Consider the following 14,580-nt stretch of genomic DNA (forward strand, 5'->3'; position numbering starts at 1 on the left):
TCTTTAGTATTTACAAGATTAGGAATTTATTATTTTCCTATTAGTTATGCCCGCCCGCAAGAAGATAGTGTAGTTAATAAGATTAGATTGTTGAATGTCTTATTTCTTGCTCCTACTAACTTATAACTTCAAAAATTGAGATCATTCATTGGGATTTTCAAATGCAAAGAAAGTGTTCTTTTCTAAAGTTGAAATTTAATCCATCTTTTCTTACGAGCAAAAGTTCAGTTCCTTTCTCTTAATAGTATGATCATGTAACGACCCGACTGGTTGTTTTAAGAATTAATGCCCTGATCCCCTATAAACTGCTTTCCCCGTATTTGTTTCTGCTATTTTGATTTGTCGGGATGTTTGGTTTAGAGTTTCGAAGTGTTTTGGGACACTTAGTCCCTAAAAGAGAGCTTAAGCCTTAGAATTTGGACTGTAGTCAGAGCAGTGCGAAGACAACCTTAGAATGGAATTTTGTTGGTTCCGTTAGCTCCGTTGGGTGATTTCGGGCTTAAGGACCTATTCGAATTATGTTTTGGAGGTCCGTAGCTTAATTAGGCTTGAAATGCCGAAAGTTGAATTTTTGAAGTTTCCGGTTCGGTAGTGAAATTTTGATATCGGGGTCGAAATGGAGTTCCGGAAGTCGCAATAGGTCAGTTGTGTAATTTGGGATGTGTGTGCAAAGTTTCAGGTCATTCAGACAAGGTTTAATAGACTTTTTTATCGAAAGCAGAATTCGGAAGTCTTTAGAGTTTTTAGGTTTGAATCCATGGTTAATTCGATGTTTCGATGCTGTTTTAGGTGTTTTGAGGATTGGTACAAGTTTGGAAGGTGGTATATGACTTGCTCATGCCTTTGGTTGAGGTCCCTGGGGCCTCAGAGTGATTTCGGGTAGTTAACGGGTAATTTTGAGTTGAGTTTGGTAGCTGAAGGAGTTCTATTGCTGTCATAACCACACCTGCGGCTAGGGGACCTCAGGTGCGGGCACGCAGGAGTGGATAGGAAATTGCAGATGCGGCCAAGAGAGGGGCAAGTTGGGACCGCAAAAGCAAGGTCTTGGTTGCACCTGCGATTGCGCAGATGCGGGATTTCTTGCGCAGGTGCACACCTCGGACCGCAGGTGTGGGTCCTCAGGTGCGACTATTTAACCGCATGTGCGGTTTTGCTAAGGAAGAAACTATAAATTCCACCCTTTATGATTTTTGACCATTTCTCTCAATTTTTCATTTGGGGTGAAGCTTTCGAGGACATTTTCAAGGGATATTTTCAGAGGGATTCATTGAGGTTAGGCCTTTGGTCCTTAAGCTCGTTATTATGGTGATTTTTATCATTGTAAGCATGAAATTTGAAGGAAAATAAGTGGTAAATTGGGGGTTAGGGCTTAGTTAATTGGAGAGCTTTGAGTGGTGATTTGAGGGATCATTTGAGGTCTGATTTTGGTACTTTTGGTATGACTGAACTCGTGAGATTGTGAGGATTCTGAATTTGTAAATTTTATCTAATTCTGAGATGTGGGCCCGAGGGGCATTTTGGTCATTTTTCTAATTTCGCGTATTAGCTTAGAATTAATTAGTTGAAGTTACTTGAAGTTATATTTACATTACGCAATTACTTTAAATAGATTTGGGTCATACAGAGTCGGATACTCATGGCAAGAACGTGGTTTCGAGTTGATTGAACTGGTTCGAGGTAAGTGACTTGCCTAACCTTTTGTGGGGGAAACTCCCCTTAGGATTTGGTATTGATGATATTTGAAATTCCTTCTACGTGAGGTGACGAGTGCGTACTTGTGCTAATTGTTGAAAATCCTGTTTCCATTAAGTAACTATAATTGTGTTTCCTTTCTTATTTATACTACTTGCAATTTAAGCCTACTGTTAGCTTAGGGAAGCATGTCTAATTAACTTAATTGCTTTACTTGCTCAAACTTACTTATTTGGATTATGTACAACATGCTAGGTTAGAAATACCTTTTTTTTCCTTGGTATGAAAATTGGATTGAATTGAGTATTCTTCATGTTGCTGCTGTGTGTTTACTTTGGGACTACGGGACGGTATCCCGGGAGATCCCCCTGCATGTTTACTTTGGGACTACGGATTTGTATTCCGGTAGATCCTCCTGTACATTTATATTAGAACTACGGGACTGCACCCAGTAGATTTCCCCAGTACTGGGTATTTATATTTGGGACTACGGATCGGGATTCCGGTAGATCCCCACGCACTATGAGTTGGACTACCAGACGACACCCGGGAGATCCACTGGATATTTACATTTGGGGACTACAGGACGGTTGATCGTCCAACCTTGTACTACTACAAAGTAGCAAGAGAGGTCGAAACAGCTTTCACCCGAGAAGGTCGGGATCGATTTCCACAGGGAGCTAGAGATTGGAGTTGAGTTTTTATCTAAATTGGAGTTGCGTAATTGTTCCTAATTACACTTCTAAACATTGTTGACTTTGATTTTACTTCTAATTTTATACTACTAAGATTCTAAATTAGGCTAAGTGAAGCTAAGAGTAAACTATTGAAGGTTGTCTAAATAGATAAAAGGCACTAGGGAAGTGACTATTTCCTAGGTGGATAATTGACAAATTCTCGAGTCTAAGGCTAGATTGTCATATTTGGGGAGTATGATATAACCATTACACGATTCTACTAACTCTATACCTCTCGGTAGTTCGAGTGATTTTGCGCTAATTCACTTTCTCAAGACCAATTGGGTATGATAATTTGTGCAAGCAATAGAGGTTCAAGTCGGGTATTACTATCTATAGATTTAACCCTTAATTGGGGCTATCAATCTCTTGAATACGCCTCAATTCCTTGTTGGACTAATTTCATAGACTTAGGCTCTCTTTCTCAAGAAGAGCCAAAGTCAACTGGGCATAAACTAGTATTTGCAACCACTAATTCAACACTAAAACCCTAAATTAGTCCAAATATTAAACACTCATAGACAATTAAGCATTAAAATACAAGACTCATCAATTACCCACACTAGGGTTGAGCCACAACCCTAGCTAATGGGTCTACCTACTCATGATTATAGAAGAAAACAAAGAAATAGATGAAGAAAAACCCATAATATTTAATTGCTAGATGAAACTTGAAGATTCAATGATGAAACTAAGCTAATATTACTCAAAATAGAAAAGAAGTACTGTTCATGAGCGCAGCTATTCGTCAAAATACAACTGATGACCTAAAAATGGGAAAAGAAATATTTATACTAGGCTAAAAAATTTGGACAGAAATACCCCTGTGGGGCTTGTGCAGACCGCACAAAATCGAGTGCGGCCGCACTAAGGCTCTTGGATGAAATAATCTACTCTCTGAAGTTGGCCACCGCGGACCGCACAAAATGCACCGCGGCCGCAGTGGCTTCTATTGCGGTCTGCACAAAATGGATCGCGGACCACATTGGACATATTCCTCCAACTTGGCAACTCTCTGATCTTGGGCTCTGCGGACCGCACAAAGTCGAGTGCGGATGCAATGAAGTCCATGCGGTCTGCACAAAATACTTTGCGGCCGCATTGCTTGGCTGCCTGAAATGCATACTCTCTGAACCTCCTCTTTGTGGATCGCACAGAATAGTGTGCGGCCGCACTAGTCCTGTTATACTGAGCTTGGCCTTGTTCTTGGTACTTGTGCATGTTTCACTCCTTTTTGAGCTGGTTTTGACGAATTTTCACCTTGTTGACCAAACCCTGCTATCAAGTACAACATGTGAGCCTTTGGGACTATTTTGTACACATTTCTAATTAAAATTTAAGCAAGAAAGAGTGAAAAATGCATCATAATCCCTAGTTATCAACTCCCCCAAACTTAAGCTTTTGTTTGTCCTCAAGCAATCAAAATAAGACTCACCCCTTAAGAGTCAATCCACGAAAATTCAGCCGACCTAAAGTGACCTCATCTATCATCAACTGGGACTAACAATTGCCCCCAATTCAAATGAATCATTAACAACATTCACTCTTTTAAACACCATGGATTTAGTGCGACACAAGAGAATCAAAAGTTGACTCAACATATCAAAGAAAATCTTTGGGAACCCAAACTCTCACATCCTTGACTTTCCCTAAGCAAACCTCACCTTTAGGATAGTAGCCCTCAGAACGAGGTTAATGGAAATACACTCATCTCTCTCAAGGAAAAGTCACAATTCCGGCTCTAAGTACCATATGCTTGCCCCTTATGTGAGTCACCATTAATGTAAGCTTCATTCAACTCAAGATCATATAGGGCTTTTACGGAGACATAGTAAAGGCTTTTGGTTCAAGGTAGGAAATGTTTGGTCTAAGTAGGTTCCATCTTCCCTTTAGCACTTCTTTTGATTCATTTTGGCATGCATTCACTTGACTTTTTAAGTCATTTCACTTCTTTCTAAGGGGTTAGAGAGACACACTGTCACTCTTTCTTGTTCATTTCAAATCTTTTCTCCTTTTCAACTTTCCACACTTTACATTCTTTTCTTTTATTGAATCCCTTCATTCTTTACTACATTGAACATTCTTTTTGCCTTTTTATTTTTCTTTCTTTTTCATTGCCTTTCCTTTTCTTCATTTTGTACCTTTTTACCACTTTGTTGCAATCCTCGTCTCTCCCCCCAAACTTGTACTTTTGCCATGTGCTAAGGAAAGATCGGGTGCCAAGAGAGTGTATCTTTAGAACGGGTAAAGGCTTGTATCGTGGTTCATGAAGGAAAAAGGTCTAAGGCTCAAAAGGGTTGACTAGGGATTTTATCGTTGGTAGGCTATGGAAGTGTTCAAGATATCATTCGGACCAAGGAGAGCCTATAATCACATCTCAAGTCAAATTACACTTAGGATTTTGCCTAGACAAACATTCAGTGCAAGTTCTAGACCAATATGGCTTAGGACTTGAACTTACAATTCAAACTCTCACCACACAAGCTATGGGATTGCTAAAGACGCAGAGTCGGGGGCCCACAAAAACCTTAAACAAGATTTGAGCACACAATGGTCCCGAAAAATCACTTGATGATTATCGGCCAACACAAGAGTCTCAAGGTCACAACTTTCACCATCCTATACGCAACGATTTGTTTTTGACCATAAGATCAAAGGCAAATGTATTAGGCCCAAGTGAAGCTTTGCTTGAGGCACCCTTACCAACTAACTACTTAAAAAGCAAAAATAAAAATAGACTCAAACCCTTAAGAAGGTTGTCATGCCATCCATCATCCGGAAGAGCCACCCGGTTCACACAAATTCCACCTTTGGAAAGAACCATGACATTAAGAAAACCAAAGATTTATTGCAAAAACTCAAAATAAGAAGCTACGAATATAAAATAAGAAGCTAAGAAAGGAAAAATGCGGAAAGTAAAATGAATATGTACAAGAGGGGATTTAATCGAATATACAATATGGGAGATGAATATATACATAAGAACATAACTTTTATATACAGACCCAAGGTAAAAAGTAAGAAAATGTAATGAAATGCTGAAATTGTATACATACCAAAGATAAAAAAAGGAAAGAAAGCATAAAATCTGTCATATGTATAGTCATCCAAATGTCTAAATAGGGCTACCCCCTCAAATGAAAGCTGACATTGTCTTCAATGCCAACTGTTGTCCAGAAGATCCTTGAGAGTGTCCTCAATGGACTGTGGGACCTATAGAGGAGGAGGTGCAGACTAGGCTGCCACAGTAGTAGATAATACAGACAACTTAGAAGTAGTTGTCTGCATCCAGTTGTTGATGCTGGTAAGGGCCTGGCTCAAACGGTGGGCAGTCAATAGGTAGGCAGTGGTGGAGGGTATCTCTGGAGCTGTGAAAGCAGATGGACCTGGGGCCATGTCTGCTGAAATGGAGGGAGGCTGAGTAGGAGCCACTACCACTACTGGCTCTTCAGACTAGCCAGTTGAAGTAGTGCCTTTACCCTTGGAGTGCTTGCCCTTAGGGTTGTCATCACCCTGTAGGTTGTACCATGAGAAAGGTGCCTTTGCCTTCACTTTCACATCAAATTTGCGCTTCTCCATATTTAAGTCCTTCAGGTACATCGTCAGGAAGTTTGGGAAAGGATAAGATCTGTCACCTTCGTTGACTACCCGTGTAATTACCCGGGAAATCACATTCCCAACATTGATTGGGTACCCTGCCATGATGGACGCTACCAAAATTGCTCGGTGAATAGGGAGTGAGTTGTTGTGGGTGGTAGGGTCTAGACTGTGCACACAAATGTCTCCCACCCCTTATCCTGAAAATCCAACGTGCTCCTCAATATCTTCTTCCAGCAGTTAACTACTCGGGGGTGGTACCTGGGATTGCCAAGTACTCCGCCAACCACGGACGGACTTCTTCACCCAATTTCATCTTGTCCAAGTACAAGGACTCATCCTCCTCCGTGAAGCCCAGGTAGTCGTTTATGGTCCTGCCATCAAATTTCACTTTTAAATTCCGCACTTTGGTGACTGTGGTACCCTTTTTGATGTGGGCCACATTGGTGTAGATTCTTTCACCAAGCGCTCATTGGCGTCCTCCACATGGACTACGAAGTAGTCCCATCCAGCTTTATCTCTGAATTGCCTCAACACATTGGGGTTGTGAGGCAAAAGGTCTCGGGTGATGATTTTGTGCTCAGGTATCAATCTCTTTTCGGGCCACCACTCTCTGAATTTGTGGTAGGCAACCTCACTCACAAACCGGTCCTGTCATGCCTCCGGGTTTCTTGTCCTCTCCACCCCACCTACTTGGGGCTTACCCCCTTCTGCTTTTTCCCCTTCTTCTGCTACTGCAACCTCTCCGGATAATGAAGCTGTAGGAGAGGCAGAGTATTCATTTCCACTGCCTTCAGCTGAGCCCTTAAACGACTCAGAAGATATATGAACTGATGCTTGGGCAGTGGAGGAGGCTAGAGGTGTATCTCTCAACCTGTTTATCTCCGGCCAATCAGGATAATACTTTGGCACGGAGTCTAAAGATGCCTCCCGGAAGGGCTCATACTCACTCCCCCACTGGTCAATAGCTTTATCTGCAACTCTTATGATCCTCCTTGTGTTCTTTATGTTCTGTCGGACTTGTGGGATCAATCTTAACATTCCTTGTCCCCTACCCCGGGAGGACTCTCCTCTTCCTGATTGTTTACCACCTTTGCCTAGAGATTTCACCATTGTCTGCAAACAACATTCAGTTATGCTTTGTTAGTATTAGTAGAACAATAAAACGCAAAGTTGCAAAAGAATTTGTTGCAGAGTGCGGACCACACAAAATGCAGTGCGGTCGCAAAAAGGCTACCACAGACCGCACAAAATCCATTGCGGTTCGCACAGAGGTGGGGTTCAGACTACCCACTCTCTGAATCTATGCACCGCGGACCGCACAAAATGGCATTGCGGTCCGCATTGAGGCACCACAGACCGCACAAAATCCATTGCGGTCGCGATCCTCAATTACTAGTATTCTGAACTTTGTCCATTGCGGTCCGCACAAAATAGCACTGCGGACCGCAAAGAGGCACCACGGACCTTACAAAATCCACCGTGGTCCGCAATGAGTGGCCAGCAGCAATAGCAACCTAGGGTTCATGTTTTGTTCATTTTTAGTCCAATTATTCACCTATTAATGATTCCTTAAGTGTTGGATTAGTGTTTTAACTACCTAGTCCTAATTAACATAGTATTTTAACTAACCTATGCTAGAAAATTGAAAGAAAAACAGGAAGGGAAGGAAGAAGAACTGAGAAAAACAAAAATTCAAAGAAAATAATAAAATTAAATAAATGAGAGGGAATTAAAGGTACAAGAAGTGAGATGTAGGGATGATTAAAGAGCTTTAGCAGTTGATTGCGTGCAATTTAGAGAGATGAACAGTAATTTTGTGCTTCTGAGATTAAAAAGATCAAAAAGTTTAAAAGGAGGGCCTCAGGTCATATTTATAGAAAAAGGTCCTGGCCATAGAGCATCATCCAACTTCTTTGACCAATCGGTCATATTTGCATTGACTATCTTTGACAATATACTCTTGATTTCCCTGTTTGAGACTTCAACTTGGCCACTCGCTTGAGTATGATAAGGAGTGGAAACTTTGTGGTTGACACCATACTTTGCAAGCAAAGTGTCAAAACTCTATTACAAAAATGAGACCCCCCATCGCTTATGATTGCACGAGGAGTGCCAAACCTTGTAAAAATGTTCTTTTTGAGAAACGTAACAACACTCCGGGATTCATTGTTGGGTAAAGCCATGGCTTCAACCCACTTTGAAACATAGTCGACCGCCACAGGAATGTATGTGTTCCCACACGATCTAACAAACGGGCCCATAAAATCAATGCCCCATACATCAAAAATATCAACTTCAAGGACGGTGTTGAGAGGCATCTCATCTTTCTTCGAAATTCCCCCCACTTTTTGACATTCGTCACACCTCTTCACAAGTTCACTTGCATCTTTGTACAAAGTTGGCCTATAAAACCCACAACTAAGAACTTTGGAAGTCGTCCTCTCCCCGCCATGATGGCCACCATAGGGAGAGGAATGACAAGCCTCCAAGTTACTCAATTGCTCTTCCTCCGGGACACATCTTCGAATCACACCATCCATGCAAATCTTGAACAAGTACGGCTCATCCCAATAGAAATCCAAACTATACCATTTTAGCTTCTTCCATTGGTTAGAAGAGAGCTCACACAGGATTACACCAGTCACAAGGAAATTAGCAACGTCCGCAAACCATGGCATACCATTCACCGACACTGAAAGGAGTTGTTCGTCGGGAAATGAATCATTGATCTCTAGGCCATCACGAGACCTCCCCTCCTCCTCCAAGCGGGACAAGTGGTCCGCCACTTGGTTTTCACTACCCTTCTGGTCCACAATCTCCAAATCAAACTCTTGAAGTAACAAGACCCATCGCATCAGTCTAGCTTTGGAATCCTTCTTCGTCATCAAGTACCGGAGTGCGGCATGATCGGTATGGACTATGACCTTGTCACCCATAAGATATGGCCGAAATTTTTCCATTGCGAACACAATAGCTAAAAGTTCTTTCTCGGTCATCGTGTAGTTTACTTGAGCATCATTTATTATCTTGCTCGCATAGTACACTGGATGAAATATTTTATTCACTCATTGACCTAAAACCGCCCCAACCGCAACATCGCTCGCATCACACATGAGCTCAAAGGGCAAGCTCCAATTAGGTGCGTTAATGATAGGGGTGGTGGTCAACTTGTGCTTGAGAAGTTCAAAGGCTTGCATACATCTCTCATCGAACACAAACTTGGCATCTTTTTCCAATAACTTGCATAAGGGGTTAGCTACCTTCGAAAAGTCTTTGATATATCTCCGGTAGAACCCCACATGCCCAAGAAAACTTCTAACTTCCTTGACAGAGGTAGGGGGAGGGAGCCTTGAAATCATATCAATTTTTGCTTTGTCTACCTTGATACCATGCTTTGAAATTTTATGCCCAAGAACTATGCCCTCTTCCACCATGAAGTGACATTTCTCCTAATTAAGAATAAGATTGGTTTCTTAACAACGGGCCAATATTTTATCAAGATTTTTCAAACACTCATCAAATGAATCACCCACAATAATAAAGTCATCCATGAACACCTCCAAAATATCTTTCACCATATTGGTGAAAATGGCCATCATACACCGCTGAAATGCAGCCGGTGCATTACACAATCCAAAAGGCATCCGAGAAAAGGCAAAGGTGCCATATGGACAAGTGAATGTGGTCTTCTCCTGATCTTCCGGAGCAATCAAGAATTGGTTGTATCCAGAATACCCATCCAAGAAACAGTAGAAGGCATGCCCAACAAGTCAGTCTAACATCTTATCAAGAAAAGGCAATGGAAAGTGATCCTTGCGGGTCACTTTAATCAACTTGTGGGAGTCCATACATACCCTCAAACTGGTGACGGTTCTGGTAGGAATCAACTCATTTTGCGAATTTGTTATCACGGTCATACCACCCTTCTTTGGTACATATTGCACCGACGAAGTCCAAGAGCTATTAGAGATGGGGTACACAACCCCGGCATCTAACCACTTGATCACCTCCTTTTTCACAAGTTATTGCATTGCCTCATTCACCCTCCTTTGATGTTCCAAGGAGGGCTTTGCATCATTTTCCAGAATAATCTTGTGCATACAGAATGCGGAGCTTATCCCCCAAATATCACCTAAAGTCCATCCAACTGCCCTTTTCCGCTTTTGAAGCACCGCCAGTGTGGCATCAACCTGCATGTTAGTAAGAAAAGAGGAAAGAATAACTGGCAAAGTAGAACTAGGGCCTAAGAACTCATACTTGAGGTGTGGAGGCAACGGCTTCAACTCCAACACTGGAGGTTCCTCAGTTGAAGGTTTTGTTGGCGGAGTCTTCCTATTTTTAAGGTCCAAAGATAGTTCCTAGGCTCATAAGAGTAAGAGCCCATCCCATGTAAAGCATTCACACACTCCACTCAGCCTTCATCATCATTGACATCAAGATTCAATAACACAACCTCTAGAGGGTCTTCTACATTGATCATTGAACTTGTATCATCAACTATCACCGCCGTGACAAGGTCCACAAAAGAGCACACCTCGGAACTATTGGGCTGCTTCATTGACTTGTACACATGAAAGACTACTTTTTCATTACCCACCCGAAAGGTGAGTTCCCCTGCTTTCACATCAACTAAGGCCTTCCTAGTAGCAAGGAAAGGTCTCCCCAATATGATTGGAACTTCATAATCCACCTTACAATCCAAGATTACAAAGTCAGCTGGCAAGATAAATTTGTCCACCCGGACAAGCACATCATCAATAATATCCAATGGTCTCTTCATCGTTCTATCCACCATTTGCAATCTCATGGAAGTCGGCCTAGGTTACCCAATACCCAAAGTTTTGAAAACTGAGTAGGGCATCAAGTTGATACTTGCCCCCAAATCACATAGAGCCTTAGCAAAGTCCGCACTCCCAATGGTGCAAGGAATGGTGAAAGCATCGGGATCTTCAAGCTTCGGGGCCATTGAATGCACTATTTCACTAACTTGGTGGGTCGTCTTAATAGTTTCACAATCCATGGATCATTTTTTTGTCACCAAGTCCTTCATGAATTTAGCATAGCCCCACATTTGTTCAAGAGCCTCCACTAAAGGCACATTGATGTATAAGCTCTCCATCATATCCATGAACTTTTTAAACTGATTCTCATTTTTCTGCTTTGCGAGCCTTTGAGGATAAGGTGGAGGTGGCCTTGGCAAAGGAGCCTTGGCTTTAGGAACAACCGGCTCCGGCATGTCTATTACGTGTTCCCAATATGGGTTCACGCCATTTGAGTTTTCAACTCGGTATCTTGAATATCAATCCTCACTTCTTCATTCACATTCTCATCAATCACATTTTCAACCACCAAAGGAACTTCATCTTCTTGCAACTCAACTTCATCACTCAAAATTTGCTTTTGTTTGAAGGCATTCACATCACCGCCTCGTCCACTCCTTGTAGTTACCGCCATAACATGATTGTTCCCACCCTTTGGGCTTACTACCATATCACTTGGTAGAGCCCCCTTAGGGCGAGTATTCAAGTACTATGAGATTTGGCCTAACTGAACCTCCAAATTTCTAATTGAAGTATTGTGGGAAGACAAGTGAGCATCAAAATCCGCATTCTTTTTCATCATCTGTTCAAACATCCTTTCAATTCTCCCCATATCATTGTTGGAAGAACTAGGACCTTGGGATAGAAATGGGGGCAGATTGTTCGGTTGTTGGTACATTGGGGGCCTTTGAAAGTCTTGCCCCCGGTTTCCTTGATTGCCATTATTCCAACCACCTTGATTGTTGTTATCACCCCAGTTGTTGTTGTTTCCATTCCAATTACCCTAATTATTCTAATTATTGTTCTGATTGCCCCAATTGGAATTTTGGTTGTTATTCCCCCAATTACCATTGCCTTGTTATTGTTGATTGCCCCAATTGCCTTGGGGTCTCCATTATTGTTGGTTGGAAGAATTGCCTCTTTGGCCTTGATAGTTGTTCACGTATTGTACCTCTTCATTCTGCCCATCATAACCATCATCTTGGAATCCACCACAATCATTGTCAAATTGCTCCGAATTCCCTTGGTTATGTTGACCTCTTTTTCTTCTTTTGTTGACTAGTATGTTGACACACTCCATGGCATTCACTTGGCGAGGAATTTGAACTTGTTTCAACTGTGCCTTTGCTAGTTGATTCATTGTAGTTGTCAACTCAGCTATAGCCTGTCCATGGTCATGTAGCTCTTTGTGCAAATGAGTGACTGTGGGCTCATCATAAGTCAGCTTCATGAAGTTACCCCCAGCAAGTTGATTCACTATGCACTGGTTTGTTGTGTTAATGCCCCGGTAGAAAGTCTGTTGGATTATCTCCTCAGTCATATCATTGTTGGGGAATTCCTTTACCATTGTTCTATAGTGCTCCCAAATCTAATGAAATGGTTCAGTGGGCTCCTGCTTGAAAGCCAAGATCTCATCTCTCAATGCTTCCATATGCCCCGGTAAGAAAACTTTTGCCATGAACTTGTCCGCCAACTCATCCCAAGTAGTGATGGAATAGTTGGGAAGTCACTCAAGCCAATCTAGTGCCTTCCCTCTAAGTGAAAATGGGAAAAGTATCAACCGAAGTGCATCCTCGGACACATTAGTTTGCTTGCTCCACCAATAGGTATCTACGAAACCCTTGAGATGTTTTTAAGCATTTTGATTGGCAGCGCCCGTGAAATACCCATGCTGCTCCAGCAATGTCAGTATCACATTGGTAATTTAAAAATTGCCCGCCTGAATTCGGGGTCTGGAATATTGTCATTGGCATTGGCCTGGCGGCCTCTACGTTGTCCTTGAGGCACAAGAGGCACCTCATCATCTCCGACATCATCTACCTCCTCCCCCGCAATCACATTTCCAAGAGGGTCATTGTTGTTTGTTGCCATTTGGCACCTGAAGTTGTGACACATACAAATTAGTAACACAGAAGGAAAGAAGAACAATACATAAAATTATTTAGATAATTAGCCAAAACTGTTAGCTCCCCGGCAACAGCGCCAAAAAGTGATCGAGGCCAACCCTTTACTACTACAAAGTAGCAAGAGAGGTCGAAGCAGCTTTTACCCAAGAAGGTCGGGATCGATTTTCATAGGGATCTAGAGATTGGAATTGAGTTTCTATCTAAATTGGAGTTGCGTAATTGTTCCTAATTACACTTCTAAAAATTATTGGCTTTGATTTTACTTCTAATTTTATACTACTAAGATGCTAAATTAGGCTAAGTGTAGCTAAGAGTAAACTATTGAAGGTTGTCTAAATAGGTAAAATGCACTAGGGAAGTGACTATTTCCTAGGTGGATAATTGACGAATTCTCGAGTCTAAGGCTAGATTGTCATATTTAGGAGTACGATATAACCATTGCACGATTCTACTCACTCTATACATCTCGGTAGTTCGAGTGATTTTGCCCTAATTGACTTTCTCAGGACCAATTGGGTATGATAATTTGTGCAAGCAATAGAGGTTCAAGTCGGGTATTACTATCTCTAGGTTTAACCCTTTAATTGGGGCTATCAATCTCTTGAATATGCTCCAATTCCTTTTTGGACCAATTTCATAGACTTAGGCTCTCTTTCTCAAGAAGAGCCAAAGTCAACTAGGCATAAACTATTGTTTGCAACCACTAATTCAATATTAAAATCCTAAATTAGTCCAAATATCAAATACTCATAGACAATCAAGCATTAAAACACAAGACCCATCAATTACCCACACTAGGGTTGAGCCACAACCCTAGCTACTCATGATTATAGAGGAAAACAAAGAAATAGATGAAGAAAAACCCATAATATTTAATTAGTTGATGAAACTTGAAGATTCAATGATGAAACTAATCTAAAATTAGTCAAAATATAAAAAAAGTACTATTCACGAGCGCAACTATTCGTCAAAATACAACTGATGACCTAAAAATGGGAAAAGAAACTATTTATACTAGGCTCAAAATTCTGGACAAAAATACCCCAGCGGGGCTAGTGCGGCCGCACTAAGGCTCTTGGCTAAAATTATCTGCTCTCTGAAGTTGGCCACCGCAGACCGCACAAAATGCACCGCAGCCGCGGTGGCTTCTATTGCGGTCCGCACAAAATAGACCGCGGACCACATTGGACATATTCCTCCAACTTGGCAACTCTTTGATCTTGGGCTCTACGGACCGCACAAAGTCGAGTGCAGCCGCAATGAAGTCAATGCGGTCCACACAAAATACTTTGCGGCCGCATTGCTTGGCTGCCTGAAATGCATACTCTCTTAACCTCCTCTTTGTGGACCGCACAAAATGGTGTGCAGCCACACTAGTCCTGTTATACTAAGCTTGGCCTTGTTCTTGGTACTTGTGCATGTTTCACTCCTTTTTGAGTTGGTTTTGAAAAATTGTCACCTTGTTGACCAAACACTGCAATCAAGTACAATATATAAGCCTTTGGGACTATTTTGTACACATTTCTAGTCAAAACTTAAGCAAGAAGGAGTGTAAAATGCATCATAATCCCTAGTTATCAACGGTATCCTGGGAGATCCCCAGTT

The sequence above is a fragment of the Nicotiana tabacum genome, chromosome 10 (assembly GCF_000715075.1).
Source record: "Nicotiana tabacum cultivar K326 chromosome 10, ASM71507v2, whole genome shotgun sequence".
Lineage (NCBI taxonomy): Eukaryota > Viridiplantae > Streptophyta > Magnoliopsida > Solanales > Solanaceae > Nicotiana > Nicotiana tabacum.